The 17,977-nt window shown below is 41.4% G+C and overlaps 1 protein-coding gene across 2 annotated transcripts in view; it reads right to left on the reverse strand.

Moving 5' to 3' along the window:
• Sppl3 (signal peptide peptidase like 3) overlaps positions 1 to 17,977 on the reverse strand; it is a 78,811-nt gene that overhangs the window by 43,909 nt on the left and 16,925 nt on the right. Inside the window, exons 1-2 of one of the 2 annotated variants that reach the window (XM_090320280.1) lie at positions 13,196 to 13,324; positions 10,124 to 10,247 (exon numbers count right to left, since the gene is read on the reverse strand). The exons of the other annotated variant lie outside the window; for it this stretch is intronic. The gene's annotated coding sequence lies outside the window, so the exon portion shown is untranslated. Of the gene's footprint in view, positions 1 to 10,123; positions 10,248 to 13,195; positions 13,325 to 17,977 lie in introns of those variants that run through there. 2 annotated transcript variants of the gene reach the window in all.

Genomic DNA, 17,977 nt, shown 5'->3' on the forward strand with positions numbered 1-17,977 from the left:
AGTTGGAGGCTTCTTCGGGCCTTCTGCTGGGGTATTAGGTTGTGACAGCAAGCTCTGTGGTTAAGCCTGCGCAGTAATTAAGGGGTGTGCTTATTATAACTTAAATCTCAATGGACTTTTAACATTTCCCCCCAGGCTCAAGAAGTAAAATAGCATTCTGACTTACTCAACACAAATAAATGAAGTTTTATGTTACTAAACTTCACCAATAGCCTCAAGCTTCTCTATGCACAGAACCAGACATTAAGGGAATTTCAACAAAATAAACTAAAAGGTATGTGTAAACACTGATTTCAACACACACAAACGCATGCACGCGCATGGGGGGGGTGGAGATGTGAGTCTAATAGCTCATACCTGCAATTCTAGCTACTTGGGAGGTGCAGATCAAGTGTATCTGTGAAGCCAGTGCAATGAGTTAACAAGAGCCCTATATCTCACCAAACAAACTAGGCAGGGCCACCACGGCTCCTTCCCAGTTACAAGATCCACAGTCTGTGCACAGTCCAAGCAAAAAAACTTATCACGGGCTGTGACTTTGCCTAGCATGCACGAAGACCTGGGTTCAATTCCTTGGTACCACATGCATAGAAAAAAGCCAGAAATGGGGCTGTGGCTCAAGTGGTAGAGCTCTAGCCTTCAGATAGCCCAACGACAGTGCTCAGGCCCCGAGTTCAAGCCCCAGTTCTGGCAGAAAAACAACCAAACAGAAAACACCTATCACCTAACAAAAAATAACCACAGTAAAAAAAAAAAAATGGTTGGGAGGTATGGATCAAGTGGTGGAATGCCTAACTAGCAAATGTGAGAGCCTAAGATTTTAAAGCCAAACATTGCTGAAGGGAGGGAGGGAAAGAGGAAGGGAAAGAGGGAGGGAAGGAAGGGAAGAGGACCAGTTATTTCTTCTGGGGAGACTGGAAATATGGATTAGGTCCTTTGGGAAAGGAAGTACTAGGATTTGAATTCAGGGCTACAACTCCAGTCAGCCTTTCTGAGTTTATTTTGTGCCCAGGCTGACCTGGACCAAAACCACACTCCTATTTTCACTGCCTGCGATAGGCTACAGGTATGCTCCACCACACCCGGCCACTGGTTAAGACAGAGTCTCATGAACTTCTTTGCTCTTCTTCCCAGGCTGGCCTCAAACCTTAAACCCTGCTCTCTGCTTCCCAAGTAGCTAGGATTACAGGCTGGAGCCACCGTGCACAGCCAAGAGCAATTTTAATTTTAGTATGCAGTTCAATAGTGACAAAAAGACATGGCATTTTCTTAAGGTTTTTGGTTATTGTTTGGTCTGTTGTTGGTCGAACTCTGGGCCTGGGTGCTGTCCTAAGCTCTTCAGCTCAAGGCAAATGCTCTACCACTTTGAACTATAGTGCCATTTCCGGTTTTCTGGTAGTTAAGTGGAATTTTGTGCCAGGAGTGGCTTTTTTTGTTTTTGCCAGTCCTGAGGCTTGAACTCAGGGCCTGAGCACTGTCCTTGGGCTTTCCTCAAGGCTTGTGCTCTACCACTTGAGTCACAGCACAACTTATGGCTTTTTCTGTGTATCTGGTACCAAGGAATTGAACCCAGGTCTTTGTGCATACTAGGCAAACACTCACTTGGCCAAACTCCCACCCCCAGGGGTGGCTTTGAACCTCAATCCTCAGGATCTCAAGACTCCTGAGCAGCCAGGATTACTGGCCTGAGCCACTATGCCTACTTTTTAAAACTTTTAATCCAGTTTTTTGTTCATCACTACCACTGGCACTGAGAAAGTGCTGCAAGGTACAAGTGACAGATAAAAGCAGCACTGCTTGACAGAGAATATCTCTAAACTGCTCTGACCAGCACCGCAAGTAAAATTCCTCCAAGGCCTAATTTTTTTTTTTTTTTTTTTGGCCAGTCCTGGGCTTAAGCTCAGGGCCTGAGCACTGTCCTTGGACTTTCTCAAGGCTAGAGCTCTACCACTTGAGCTTAGCGCCACTTCCGGCTTTTTTCTATGTATATGGTACCGAGGAATTGAACCCGGGCCTCCATGCATGCTAGGCAAGCACTCTACCACTAGGCCAAACTCCTGGCCTCCAAGGCCTAATCTTATTTTCGCCAGTAGCTATTTGCTAATATTCCAGGATCAGGATAAAAATGTCAAGATGGGCTGGGAATGTGGCTTAGTGGGTAGAGCACTTGCCTAGCATGCAAAAAGCCCTCAGTTCCACATAAACAGAAAAAGCCTGAAGTGGCACTGTGGCTCGAGTGGTCGAGTGCCAACCTTAAGAAAAAGCAGCTCAGGGACAGTTCCAGTTCAAGGGAAAAAAAAAAAAAAGACAAGGTGTCTATGACAAACAGGCAAACCTCAGTCATTTGATCCTAAGTCCTGGAGCAAGCTGAGGGAAAGGTTTGAGTCACTATTCTCACCTCTTCCTCAACATGAAATGCTTCATTATGGGAGGAAGCAATGTGGAGGGAGAATTAGTCTTTTTGTGTGTGTGTGCACTAGTCCTAAGGCTTGAACTCATGGTGGGGCACTGTGAGGTTTTTGGTTGTTGTTGTTTTTGCTTAAAACTAATGCTCTAACGTTTGAGCCACAGCTCCACCTGGCTTTTTGGTGGTTAACTGGAGATGAAAGTCTTATGGATTTTCCTGCCAGGGCTGGCTTTGAACCATAGTCCTTAGATCTTAGCCATCTGAATGAGTTAAGATTAGAGGCATGAGCCACCTGGCTCACTACTGATTCTGAGACTAGTAGTACCATTAACAGAATGACAAGCCTTTATTTTAATTAATTTATTTGCTGTCCCTGGCCAAAGCAAGCTGGTTTAACAAGTGTTCTTTTAGAACTATATTATTTTAACTGTGTATATTTTATAGATTTGTGTAACTAACCTACACACTTAAGAATAAAGTCAAGTTTATAATTTCATTACCATCCTGATTGCTCCATCTCCAAGAGTCATACTTAAACCCAGAAGGTTATAAGGAAAAAACTTTTTTTCCACAGATGCTTTAAATTACCTCTTTTCTGGCAGATCTTATTATATCTGGAGTTTAAGAAAAGCAAGCAAATAGCAATGGAAAAATTCTTTAAACAATGACCTTCAATGTCTTAATCTTATCTACCATCTTTCAGGATCCAGGGCTCAATATGAATTTCGTTACCATGTAAATACTTTCATATTAATAAAATGAAAACAAACTAAATTTACAATACTTTGATACTTTCTATTCTCTCTGATAAAGTTACCAGAGATGGAATCATCCATGGTACTAAAAAGCTTTCTCAGTGCTCTAAAAGGAATCTAGGTCAGTCTTCTAAAGATCAAAGGTCATTTCCTACAATTGGTAGCAATTTCTAAAAACCTTTAGATACCTGATAGGATAGTTTCCTAACTATCAAGAAACTACTAAAGGTAAAAGAAACATCACAAATGCTGCTGCTATTCCATGGGTCTTTTGACAATAGACTGATTGGATTTCAAAGAAACCTTCCTTGCCGGGTTGCAGTGGCTCACACCTGTAATCCTAGCTACTCAGGAGGCTGAGAACTGAGGTTCAAGGCCAATACTGGCACAAAAGGACCTGAGACTCTTACTCCAATTAACCTCTAGAAAACAGGGACAGTGCCCAGGCCCATCACACACACACACACACACACACACACACACACACACACACCAAACAAACAAAAGCACCTTTTCTTTTTTTTTGGGGGGGGGGTAAGCAACATAGTATAAAGTTTCCAATTTAAGATTGTAAAGTGTGTATATATGTGTGTATAAGAGGGAGGGAACAGGAGGAGGGTTAAAAGAGATAATACAACTTAACTTTCTTTAGTATTGGAGGTCATAAATCTGAAATGAGCCTTACAGAGTTAGTTCCTTACCTTTTTCAGCTTTTAGAGGCCCACCAACACCACCACAGTCTGCTCCAACCTCTTACTTCCATTGTCAAACCTACTATCTCTTGCCTCACTCTTCTATATATCTGGCCCACCTAAACAATCTTGGATAATTTCCATGTCTCAGGATCCTTAATTCAAAAAAGAAAAAGAAAGGAAGGAAGGAGGAAGAGAGGGAGGGAAGGAGGGAAAGAGGGAAAGAGGGAAGGAGGGAAGGAGGGAAGGAGGGAGGGAGGGAGGGAGGGAGGGAGGGAGGGAGGGAGGGAGGGAGGGAAGTGAGAAAGAGTCCTCAGCCCTTTAAGGAGTTGGAGTCATGGCTTTCAGGTGGTAGAGCACTAGTCAATGAGTGAAAGCATCAGATAGAGTTGGGAGTCCTATCTCCAGCAGGAAAGGAAAAGAGGGGAATGGAGGGGAGAATCAAGACCCTTAGCTGGGCTGATGGCTCACACTTGTAATCCTAGCTACCTAGAAGGCTGAGATCTAAGGATCTTGGTTTAAAGCCAGCTGGATATTAAAGTCCGTGAGACTCTCTGGCTTCAATTAACCACCAGAAAACCAGAAGTGGTGATGTGGCACTAGGGGTAGGGGGGTAGCCTTGAGCTAAAGAGCTCAAGGACAGTGTCCAAGCCCAGAGTTCAAGCCTCACGACTGACAAAAAAAAAAAAAAAAAAAGATCCTTAATTACATCTGCTAAGTCTCTTTTATTATATTCATAGGTTCCAGAGATTTGTGTAGATCTCTTTGAAGAACATGATTCGACCTATTACATAACCTATAAAGCCAATTAATGTCTTTAACATACTTACCACCTACAGTATGCTATTTAACCCTTATGAAGTGTTACCAGTCCTATTTTATAAATGAAAAAATAGTTTAGAAATGCCTGCTAAATATATATATATATAGTTAATATCTTGGTCTGGCACATACATAGTAAACCAAAGTATGAAGATTCACACCAGAGCACACAGCCCTGCAGACCATATTCTGTCTCTCATAGCCGTCACTGCTATGCAGTTTCGGCGTCGCTATGGTTTTCTATTTTCTTTTTTCTGATTTCAAGGCAAGATTTATTGCTTTCCATACACAACTATATTTGGTCTTCATAAAAATGGTTTTCTATTTTCTTGTAGTGTTAAATTTGCTCTTCCTTTTTGCAAAGTTTTAGCAAGGGGGGCCTAGTGGTAGAGTGCTTGCTTAGCATCCATGAAGACGGGTTCAATTCCTTGGTACCACATACATAGAAAAAGATGGAAGTGGAGCCAGAAGCCCAAGGACAGTGTTCAGGCCCTAGGTTCTCAAGCCCTGGGACTTGCAAAAAAAGTTTTAGCAAGGACTTATTTTAGTGTAAGAGGGTTAAAGTAGGGAGAAACAGAAAATGAAAGAAACATTTCCTATTTCCAATGCAGGAAAATGTTAGAAGCCTCCAGGCTTCTAAACAAAACCATACTATAATCTACCAAAAAGTATCCATACCAGGAGTCTTTAGAATATTCTCAGGTCAGGACTCCCTTAGACTCTCAAGTGGAATATTTTAAGCTAGCAGGAAGCTTAATGCCTGTGGTTCTGTTCTGTCCAAACAGAAAGTCCTTATGTCCTAACAACTTGACAATTTCGGCACTCTAGAATTCCTCCATCTTAGAATCATTGGGACATTGCTATCTTCATTTCCTACATCACACTCATTTTTTTTTTTTTTGCCAGTCCTGGGCTTGAGCTCAGGGCCTGAGCACTGTCCTTGGACTTTCTCAAGGCTAGAGCTCTACCACTTGAGCCTTAGCACCACTTCCAGCTTTTTTCTATATATGTGGTACCAAGGAATCGAACCTGGGTCTTCACGCATGCTAGGCAAGCACTTCAACCACTAGGCCAAACTCCCGCCCCATCATCACACTCATTTTTATACAGTACTCTCATTTTACAACAAAGGTCAAAATCCCAGGTTTTTTGAACTATGGCACTGTCAAAAAGTTATTTGGGGGCCAGGAGTTTGGCCTACTGGTAGAGTGCTTGCCTAGCATGCACAAAGACCCAGGTTCAATTCCTCAGTACCACATACATAGAAAAAAGCTGGAAGTGGTGCTGAGGCTCTAGTGGTAGAATGCTAAGCCTTGAGAAAGTCCAAAGACAATGCTCAGGCCCTGAGCCCAAGCCCAGGACTGGCAAAAAAAAAAAAAAAGTTTATTTGGAAATTTTCATTTCTTTTATGTTCATAAAAGAAATGTTCCTTCCCCAGTCATTTGAATCTGTGGGCCTTTGAATCTGTGGGCCTATTTCTTTACTGCAAGCATTCACCAGTCCAATTCTGACTCAAGTGTGTACTTAGATTTACAGAATGCACGCCTGGTTTCCAGATTATATGTTCTGACAAGTATAGAGAACTCTAAGTTTGCCATTATATGCAATTGACATTTTCCACTAAAGACACATTTTTTTTTTCTTACTGCTACTCATCTGCTCACCCACTTTCTTCCTGAGAAAGCAAGCTGACAAGGGAAACTGCATGTGGTAAGATTTCTGACCTGTAAGTCTACTGGACTATATGTCAACTACAAGTAGAGTATTCTTGTGTTGGACAAATAAAACACACTGACATTTTTATCTGCCTACTGAAAACCACTGACTCATTAAAATGTCACAAAGAAAATCCTAACACCAAACATTAAAAAAATTCATAAACATAGAACGTAAGTCTAACTAAGGGACTACTTAGGGAAGGGAAAAAGAAAGTGAATAATTTTAAGATATATTGCAACTGTGTATGAGAACAGCATAAAGAACCTCAATGAAATCTGTTTACCAATATAGGACTGAGGAGAGAAACGGTCTGTGTGGGGGTACTGTACTAGTGGGAGGAGGTTAGGCCAAGGAGGGAGAAAGAGGTTGAATGATTGAAATATATTGCTGGCATTGATGAAAATGGAGCAATGATGAAGTTGTATTAGAAAGAGGGCAAGGAGATAAGGGAAAGGGAAGATTGATTGGAATACATTGTATAATGCATGAAAATGTCACAAGAAGCTCCCTCCGTTGTAAAGCAAATGCATGCTAATTAAAAAAAACACAACAGCAGAGAAAAATCATATATTGGTAACACCAATTTGTCATCTCTCTTAATTTTCATGAATCACACCAAAACACAGAGTGTTTCAGAGTTTATCCAAAATGAATTTTCAATATCAGTGGCTCTCAGAGCATCACAATCAGCTGGAAGATCTGTTCAAACACAATTGCTGATCCCATTTCAGAGCTTTGAGTTCTGTAGAACCGAGTAGACCATGTATACATATATACATACATAACATGTGTGTGTGTGCGTGTGTGTGTGAGTGTAATAAAGGAGCTACACTAACTCTAAGCACAAGAGAAAACACCTCATTAACTCTTAAACACAAGAGAAAACACCAAAGAGTCAAAAAGTACTCAGTCAAGGTCTTTGACATAACAACACATCACAGGACTCAGAACAGAACATCCATATCATCACTGACAGTGTACATCTTGAAAATATTTGGCATACTCAACCATAAAAACACTACATCCACAAAAACACCTGCATGAAGTAGTGAGCTGCCCAAAAGATGTTTCCATTTTCTGGGAACAGAGTGACTACAAGGACTGAGGCATTTCAAGTAAGACTTAGCACTGGTATGTGTTCTTGACTATAACTGATCTTTCAAAGCAGCTATAAAAAGTAACATTATAACTTCTCTGCTTAGAGGGTAATGGGTACCAAGACATGTGAAAGGGTATCAATGTATGTGAATTAATGCACCTTCTATCTGGCAAATATCATGTAACCCTTTTATTAATTACAATAAAAAACATAAAAAAACTTCTCTGCTTATTAGCAATTTATTTACTATTATAGCAATTTACTAATTGTATGGTTGTTGGCCTTAATGAAAAAATGGTTAGCATGCTTTTAAGTTGTAACTTTAAATTTTTTCTGTCACATTTACAGGTGTACACATGCATATACTGCATTATACTTACCTGAGTATAGCATAGCTCCATTTATTTTTGTGCCAGTTGGTACTGGGCTTGAACTTATGGCCTGGGCACTGTCCCTGAACTTTTTCACTCAAGATTAGCACTCTACCACTATGAGCCTCAGCACCACTTCCTGTTTTTTCCTTACTAGTTTATTGGAGATAAGAGTCTCAAACACTTTCCTACCTGAGCTGGCTTCACACCCCAATCCTCAGAACTCAGCCTCCTGAATAGCTACAATTAAAGGAGTAAGCCAGTTCTGGTGCCTGGCCAGAGAGGGCTTTCTTAGCATGACAGTCCCACCCTAGAGATAAATCTACACAGGAAAGACTAGGAGCCTGCACAATCCCAGCACAGCACTCCCAAGTCCACCTTAGCTTCTCCCCTTAGATCAGATCCTCAGGGCCTGAAAGATCTTCACTTGGAGAGAATTCCTTAATTCTGAGAGAAACTCAGCCCTTTTTATCCCAAGGCTGCTTTCTCTAGGTCCCTCCCTCAATGATGTAGGGCAGGAACAGAAACACAAGGGGGTTTCTCCCCCCACACCCCCAGTCTTGGGGCTTGAACTCAGGGCCTGCGCATTGTCCCTGAGCTTGGAGCCACAGTCACTCCAGGGTTTTTGTTTTTTGTTTCAGGGGTTGTTTGTTTTTGTTTTCCTATTTATGTGGTACCTAGGAATCCAACCCAGGGCTTCATGCATGCTAGGCAAGCACTCTACCACTAAGCCACATTTCCAGCCACAAATACAAGAGAGTTTCTTTAAAAACAAACAAAACAAAAACATTTCAAGATAGATAAACCAAGCCCAGGATCTCTCCCCATGGGCACTATAGCACCAGAGGTTTGCTCAAATGGCTGTCCCTGCTGCAGAAATACCCATTCAATGGAAATTCATCAATTCTCCTGACCTGGGAGTCAGGGTAAGAAGAGGGACATGGGGGCCGGGAGTGTTTGCCTAGTATGCACAAAGCCCTCAGTTCGATTCCTAGGTACCACATGTACAGAAAAAGACAAAAGTGGTGCTGTAGCTCAAGTGGTAGAGTGCTAGCCTTGCGAAAGTTCAAGGACAGTGCTCAAGCCCTGAGTTCAAACCAGAGGGTGGGGGGTGGGAGGAGGGAAGAGGAGGAGGAAGAGGGGGGAAGGAAGAGGGAGGAGGGAGAAGGAGGGAGTAGGGAGGAAAGGAGGGGGAAAGAAAGAAGGAAGGAAGAAAGAAAGAAGAAAAAGAAGGAAGACAGGAAGAAAGAAGGAAGATCTCAGGAGGCGGCCGTGGCGGCTGGATATGTACTCACACATTCTCAAGGGGGGTCATTCAAAGAACAGTCGCTGGGCAGCCCTCCCTCTTTAGATTCAGAATGGGAGAGCTTAGAGCCGTGGCCTTCCCGTGGGGGCAGTGCTGGGCCACAGAGGCGGCCACCAGGCTCTCATCGGCCCACAGCTACTGAGCTCTTCCCCCAGGGGACCAAGTGCAGCCAGTCCCTGCTTCCAGACTCAGAGTCTTCACCACCAGGCTTCGTGGTCCGCGTGTGGACTTCCTGAGCAGGTGTGAGGGCCTAAGGTGGAGTACAATGTGAATCCTCATCCTGGGTCACACACGTGGTGACCCAAGGGCAACAGTATAACTCAAGGTTAGTACTCTACCACTTTGAGCCTCAGCACCACTTCCTCAGCACCCAGATCCAGAGTTCAAGTCCCATGACCCACAAAAAAAAAAAAAAAATGCAGACATTTCAGAAGAGGCAACAGCAAGACCACCCGGGCACTGCAGGGTTAAAGCTCTCAAAGAGACAAGGTCCACATCAAGGTGGGAACAAGGGCACCACACAAGGCAGTTCCTTCTTCCAGATCCTTCCTTCCTTTCTTGGATGTGAGAAAATAATTTTATTTTATTTTCTCTTTCTCTTGGCCAGTCCTGGGGCTTGAACTCAGGGTCTGGGCACTGTCCGTGGACACATATTGCCACTTGAGCCACAGCTTTTTCTGTGTATGTGGTACTGAGGAATGGAACCCAGGGCTTTGTGCATGCTAGGATAGCACTCGACCACTAGGCTATTCTCCCGGTCCCAAAAATCCTATGTTTTTTTCCCCAGTTCTGGGGCTTGAACTCAGGGCTTGAGCACGGTCCTTGAACTTTCTCAACGCTAGAGTTCTACCACTTGAGCCACAACACCACCTCCAGCCTTTGCTAGGGAAGCACTCTACCACTAGGCCAAACTCCCAGCCCCCAAATCGTATTTTCTACCAAAGTAATTTACCTCCTTTCTGTTCATCTCCAGAGACTGATTTTTCTGAAGGGTTCCTGCTTTGGACAGGTAGCTTAGCCCTTGTTTATATTTCAGTTACATGCATCCTTTTCCTGAGCAATTTAACTAAGACATCCTGTTTAAAAAAAAAACAAAAACAACTCATTGAATTTTAATTATATCCTGTTAATTAAGCCAACATGCAAAGCTATTTCTAACAGGTTCCTGTCAAGTAACTGCTGGGGAACAGGATATCTCTGGACATTAGATTTCCAGAACAGACACAAAAGAATTTTCTTCTTGAGAAGACCTGGCCCTCAGCTCTCTAAATTCTTTTGCTTGTTTTTTTTTTTGTTGTTGTGGGTCATGGGGCTTGAACTAGGCCTGGGCGCTGTCCCTGAGCTCTTCAGCTCAAGGCTACCCAAGTACCCTTGAGCCAAGCCCCACTTTCATTTTCTAGAGGTCAGTGGCTGGTTTCGAACCTTGATCCTCAGATCTCAGCCTCCTGAGTAGCTAGAATTATAGGAGTGAGTCACTACACCCAGCAATTCTTTTGCTTTTATTACAGATCTCCACCAGAAAATGGAGTAGCTAGCAGCTCCTCCTCGTGTTGGTTCCTACACAGAGGCGTTAGCCACTGTTTTCAAGGTGTTAGCAGTGAGGCATTTATGCCTAGGCAGGAGACCTTCCAGCCTTCATTCCATGGGTGGTGAAGGCAAAATGCATGATATTAGTGATTGGGATCTGGGTAAATGACCGTTTATAGAAAACTGGCAGGCAGAACTGCTAACTTCTCAAACTGCCTTTGCAGCAAGGGAAGGAAGCTGAAAACCTCAGCTATGGGAGGGATCCAGTGGGAACAGGAAATTCAAGACTTCAGACGGAACAGAAATGAATACCTTTTTTCACTCACAGCAGTGTGTGCATCCATAGCTTGTAAGGATGGTGTGCTACTTAATATATTCCAAATGTTTTTGGATTACATCTAATGTAAGTGAAGGCAAATTTTGCCTAACTCAATCCACTTTTGTCTTCTAAGATTACCTTTTACCTCTGTCTGTATGGTAACCTTGTGAAGAAGCTAATACCTGGCTCAAGCCTATAATCCTAGTTACTCAAGAGGCTGAGATCTGAGGACTGCGGGTGAAAGCAGCCTGGGCATCAAAATCCTAAGAGGGCCAAGAGTGTGGCCTAGTGGTAAAGTGCTTGCCTAGCACGCTTGGTACTACATAACGCAGAAAAGGCCAGAAGTGGTGCTGTGGCTTGAGGTGTGCTAGTCTTGAGGAAAATGGCCAAGGACAGTACCCAGGCCGAGTTCAAGCTCCAGGACTGGCAAAAAAAAAAAAAAGTCCACAAGACTCATCGCCAATTAACCACCAGAAAAGGGGAGCAGGAGCTGTGGTTCAAAGTGGTAGAGCTTTAGCCTTGAGCAAAAGAGCTCAGGGACAGAGCCCAGGCCCTAAATGCAAGTTCCAGCACTGACAAAAAATAAAATTAAATTAAAAGTAACATAGAAAATTAATCTAGTACCTAGGATCTTTTGGGAATGGAGATGGTTGAGTTGTTTCAGCAACTGGTTAACTTTGTGGATCAGGCTATAAGTAGCTCAACAACCTGGGACTTATGGGAAGAGAGCTATTTAAATGCAAATTAGGGATACATTTCTGCCAAAGATTCTGCTTTAAAAACCAAACAAAACAGGAAGAGTACTTAATTTTCTTATACTCTGGAATTTAAATTCTGTTACCTGGCTATTTTGTTTGTACAGTTAACATTTTTGGAATGAGGAATGGGTTTAGATTAAGTACTGAGCAAAATTTCTACCTCTTTAACTTGGTATAGTTAATACTGTACTGTAGAAGGATACTTTAGTTGTTTCCATAGAACATAAACCACAACTGTTCATCTACTGTCAATGAAGATTAGAGAACAAGAAGTGTGTAATTACCACAATATATAACAAAATGTTCAGTCTTTGAGGCTGACCTTTTTGCTTTTGACCTCCTCAGCTTCCAATCCTCTTAGCCAGACTGCAAACATGTTTTCATTAATGCACTATGTAGGCGACTTGGAGCTAGGCAACATTCTTTCATTCTAAGAATTTGCAATTCTAACCTCTTCTTTCTGCCCTTGTAGGCTATAGCTTTTTAGCTTTTTCAGTAGGCAAACTCTTGATTTCTGGTTTAACATTAAAATCCTTAAGTTTTCTTTCTTTTTGTTCTCTCAGGAGTTTGACAAGAAGTGTAATCGTGCCTGGCACTGCAACATGGGCAAAAAAGTGGTGACTGTGAAAATAATGCTTGGGGTTTTTTTGCTGTTATTTTCACACTGCAAAAAAGTGCCTCAGATAACACTATGGGGGGGAACTTTGGTGACAAAGAAGATGATATTTTTGGCCCTGCAAAACAGAGCTTATAAATGACATTGTGAGAATGTGTAGTGGGCCTGTTGAAGGACTGACTAGAGCAGTGTGCATTCATAACAGAACAAGAAATAATGCCAACTTATTAGCCAAAGAGATACTTTTAAGCCAATGTCTCCTTATTCCTACTGGACTCATTTCATGGTCCTCAACTGCTTCTGGTACTTATTCTCACCTAAACAAAAAAATGCAGTATTCAGAAACATACAACATCAGAGCTAGTGTCTGGAAGCTACTATGCTTGTCCCTACTGTCTGAGAGCTGAAACGTGTTCTGATAATCCTGTCACCATGCTGCCATTAGATTCTTTTAACAAATCACTGATTCGCTATAAACATATTCTGTTGAATTTGGCACTGTTAAGTACTCATGTACAAGAAAACCGATTCCTTATCATATCAATTCAGGGGTCAGGAATGATGGTAGTGGTATAAAGCCAGATTGCCTACCCTGTGTGTGGGGTGAGTGGGAGTGGGGTGTGTGTGGGGGGGGGTGTCTGGGATAGAGACACTAACTTTTTTTCGATATCTTTCAATGTATATAAACTTTGTTTCACATATATATTAAAAACATCATATATGAACATGTAAAATCGAAACTCTATACAACTACTTAAGAATATTATGAGGGCCAGGAGCATAGCCTAGTGGTAAAGTGCTCACCTAGCATGCACAAAGCCCTGGGTTCGATTCCTCAGTAGTACATACACAGAAAAAGCCACAAGGGATGCTGTGGTTCAAATGGCAGAGTGCTGGCCTTGAGCAATATGTGTCCAAGGAAAGTATCCAGGCCCTGAGTTCAAGCCCTAGGACTGGCAAAAAAATAAAAAAATAAAAAAAATATATATATATGAAACTCTAAATACTATGTGTAAAGTATACATAAAAACAAATTTCATACTTAAGACTTAGTTACCATTCCACAAAATCAGTAAACCTACATATACTCCAAGAACTGAAATAATTCTGGTCACAAACACTTTAAGAGATACTTGGTGGGGGGGAGGGGTGATATAGTTAAATTTATAGTACCTTTTATTGCTGAACTTGTATTAACTGTAGATAAACTATCCATATAAATGCTAAAAAAAATTATAATGCTATAACAGCATGAAGAAAACGAAGTTAACCTTTAAGTTATTTAATGCATAAAAACATAAGCACCCTGACAATAAAACAAAATTTAAGAAGAAACCTAAGCATCAGCACACTAAAAAAAAAAAAGGTATTTATAGTACAGAATCTGCATTAACATGAAGAATCTCCATGAACCTGTGATTAAATCAGGTGATTAACGATTACTAAAATATCATTGATGTATGTGATTTTTTTTTTTTTTTGCCAGTCCTGGGCTTGGGCTCAGGGCTTGAGCACTGTCGTTGGACTTTCTCAAGGCCAGCACTCTACTACTTGAGCCTCAGCACCACTTCCAGCTTTTTGCTATGTATGTGGGGTACCGAGGATCCGAACCCGGGTCTTCGTGCATGCTAGGCAAGCACTCTACCACTAGGCCAAACTCCCAGCCCCGTATGTGATGTTTTGTATGTATTGCTATATGTGATATTTTTCAAAACATCAAGCTCTTAAGTCTGTAAATAAGAGGACATTCACTCCAGCTAATATAACTCTTGATATAAAATGCATTGTATAAGAACATACTTTGTGTTTATATGTAAATATATAAATGTATTTCAGACCTGGGTAAAGCTTGAAGCACCAAATGAGACAGAATACTTATTCCTGTACAGCACTGTTCTCAGACTGCAAGAAGTAAACCTCGCTACTCACTAAAAATAAATATCCATCTTTGGGCTGAAGTTTGGCCTAGTGGCAAAGTGCTCACTTAGCATGCAGCCCTGGGTTCAATTCCCTGGTACCATACACACAGAAAAAGCCAGAAATGGTGTGACTCAAGTGGTAGAATGCTTGCCTTGAAAAAGCTTAAGGACAGTGTCTAGGCTCCAGGACTGGCAAAAACAAACAATCACCCTCTTTGATCACTAAATATACATTCACAAATTCTAAAAATGTCCCTTAAAGGATAGTTACTACCCTAACTGAGAACCTCTGACTTAAGTGGTTCTCAAACACATGACAAAGCTATTTTAAAATATCACTATAGTTATTAAGTTAGCATTTTATTAGTAGTTCTTACTTTGTAATACAACATTACTTTGTAATTCACTATAATAGATCAACACAGTACTTATGAATACAGAAGCATATTATAAATATATGTAATTAAAAACAACTCAGGTACAAACAAGATTAGGAATGTATGTGTAGTAGAACAAAAGAATTTCAAATATGATTTCAAATATTCATCTAAGAAAATGAAAAGCTCTGTAAACTGGATTTTACTATTCCCTCCACAAGCTACTAACCACAGCATAGTACTTAAAAAAAAAAAAATCGGGCCGGGAGTTTGGCTTAGTGGTTAAAGTGCTTGCCTAGCATGCGCAAAGACCCGGGTTCGATTCCTTGGTACCACATACATACAAAAAAAGCTGGAAGTGGTGCTGAGGCTCAAGTGGTAGAGCTCTAGCCTTGAGAAAGTCCAAGGACAGTGCTCAGGCCCTGAGCTGAAGCCCAGGACTGGCAAAAAAAAAAAAAAATCACAAAAGTTACTGAAGCTTTCAAATGGTTTAAAAATTATAATCAAAATCACTTAATTACTCTAAAAAGTGCTTAAGAATAATTTTAAAGGGGCCAGGCACGGTGGCTTACGCCTGTAATCCCAGCTACTCAGGAGGCTAAGATCTGAGGATTGCAGTTCAAAGCCAGCCCAGGCACTGAAGTCAAGAGACTCTTATCACCAATTAACCACCAGAAAACCCGAAGTGTCCCTGTGGCTCAAGGAGTAGAGCAACAATAAAGAATAATAAAGCCAGGCACTGGTGGTTCACTTTATAATTCTAGTTAAGTAGCTAACAGGAAGCTAAGAGCCACAGGATTGAAGTTCAAAGCCAACCCAGACAGAAAAGTCCTTGAGACTCTATTTCTAACTAACCAGCAAACAAGTGAGGGAATTCGAGTGTTGTGAATGAAAAAGCCAAGCAAGGGGCCAGAGTTCCAGCTCAAGTATTAACACACACAAACAAAGAAGACAGTAAAATGATAAATGAATTACAACTTTTAAAACATTCTACTTTTTCTATTAGCAACAGTTTTTTATTTTTTTTTCCTGCAGACAAGGCAGCAGCAATTATTTTTGCTTCTTTTAATGTAAACAGAATACACAAACACATTAAAAACCCCAACATGATCAAGAGAACACATATAGACTTATATATATTTACAATCCCTTGTAAACCAAGAGGAATCTAGTACCTCTGGTTACAGGATGCCTCTCTTACTATCTTAACCCCATCCAAATCCAAAAGATGTTGTGGCTGTAGTAGCAACAGTTTTTTAAAATGTGCAATATTCTAGGGTCCGGGAGTTTGGCCTAGTGGTAGAGGGCTTGCCTAGTATGCACAAAGATCTGGGTTTGATTCCTTGGTACCACACACATAGAAAAAAGCTGGAAGTGGTGCTGAAGCTCAAGTGGTAGAGCTCTAGCCTTGAGAAAGTCCAAGGACAGTGCTCAGGCCCTGAGCTCAAGCCCAGGACTGGCAAAAACAAATGAAATAATAATATTCTAAAAGGAAAGAAGCAAAGAGGAGTAAAAAAGTGAGAGCTGGAAAGAACTGAAAACAACACTGAAAGAGAACCTAAGGATCCTGGTAAGTGAGGAAATCTGAGGCCGCTAGAACAGTGACACAGGATGAATGCTGGGAGAAGGAGCTGCATGGACAGCCAGCCTCTACACATTTGCAGAGAGATTTTCCCTTTAGTCCTGAGACAATCACTACTAGTTACAGTCATAAAAACCTTAACAAGACCCAACCAGACCCAAAACTGACTCCAGAGTAGCGAACAAAATCTGGACATCCTTTTTTGTTGTTTGTTTTTGTGGGTCATAGGGCTTGAACTCTGGGCCTGGACACTGTCCCTGAGCTCTTCAGCTCAAGGCTACAGCCCTACCCCTGAGCCACAGCCCCACTTCCCATTTCCTAATGATTAATTGGAGGGTTTTTAGTGAGCCACCACGCCTGGCTAAAAGCTGGACATCTTTTAAGGAAGGTGTAACAAAGATCCAGTTGACCAGTAATGCAAAATACACAATTCACAATATTCAAGCATACAAAGTATCAAGAGGAGTCATATCTGGAAGAAAATTCAGACTGTACATGGCAGATATGCTGAAATTAGAAAAAAGGAGACTGAAACAAAATTTAGAAAGATTTCAAATGAATGTGATAGAAAAGAGAAAAGTAAAAGTTGTTTTCTGTCAGTATTGGGGCTTCAATTCAGGGTTTAGGTATTGCCCTTGGGCTTTTTTGTTTAAGGCTAGTGCTCTACTACTTGAGAAACAGCTCTACTTCTGGCTTTTTGATGGATGACTGGAGCCAATGCTCCAAACAGCAATACTCAAAATTCCAGCTTCATTACAGGCATGAACCACTGTGCCCAGCTAGGGGATTTTTTTTTTTAAACTCAAATGGAATTTACATATATTATCTCATTGTGGGTGGGAATAATCACTGATGACATTTAGAAGAAGGAAAGATCCCTGAACACACCAACACAGACTATCCATAGCAAGAAGAATTGAAAAAATACAAAACCACAGCCTTGGTAATCTTTGGGACACTATTAACTAGTGTACATAGATGAACAAAGGTGTAGGAAAGGGTGTAGAAGAGTAAAAATGCCAAGTGTATGTTTGTGTCTGTGCATGTGTGTAGAAATAATGGTTAAATATTTTACACATCTGATGAAAAGTACAAATCCACAGATCTAACAAGCCCCAGGCAGAAGCATAAAGAGAAGCACATCACCCAGAAGCCAGTATCTCATGTCTGTAACCCTAGACTGAGATCTGTAGATTAAGGCTTGAAGCCAGCCTGGGCAGGAAAGTCTGTTAGATTCTATTAATCTCCAAATGAACACTTGAAAACCAGAAATGGAGGTGCCTCAAGTGATAGAGCACCAATAGTTTAAAACCCATTTTCAGCACAAAAACCAAAATTAGCATCACCTACTTGTTGTTGCTACTGTTGTTGCTGTGGGGCTTGAACTCAGGGCCTGAGTGCCTCTTTGTGCTCAAGGCTAGTGCTCTACCACTTGAGCTACAGCACCACTTCTGGCTGTTTCTGTGTATGTAGTACCAAGGAATTGAATCCAGGGCTTCGTGCACTCTATCACTAGGCCACACTCCCAGCCCCCCTGAAATGACTTTAGCATACAAAATAAATAAATGATGGCCTAAATGGGGGGGGGAAAAAGCTGTAAGCAAAAAGATATACATTCAATATTTTTTCTTATGCAAGCTTTTTAGGCACATAAACCATCATTTTGACTTTGGAGTTATATTTTTAAAAACAGATAGATCTAATTTAA

The sequence above is a fragment of the Megascapheus bottae genome, chromosome 28 (assembly GCF_031878675.1).
Source record: "Megascapheus bottae isolate mThoBot1 chromosome 28, mThoBot2.hap1, whole genome shotgun sequence".
Taxonomy (NCBI): Eukaryota; Metazoa; Chordata; class Mammalia; order Rodentia; family Geomyidae; genus Megascapheus; species Megascapheus bottae.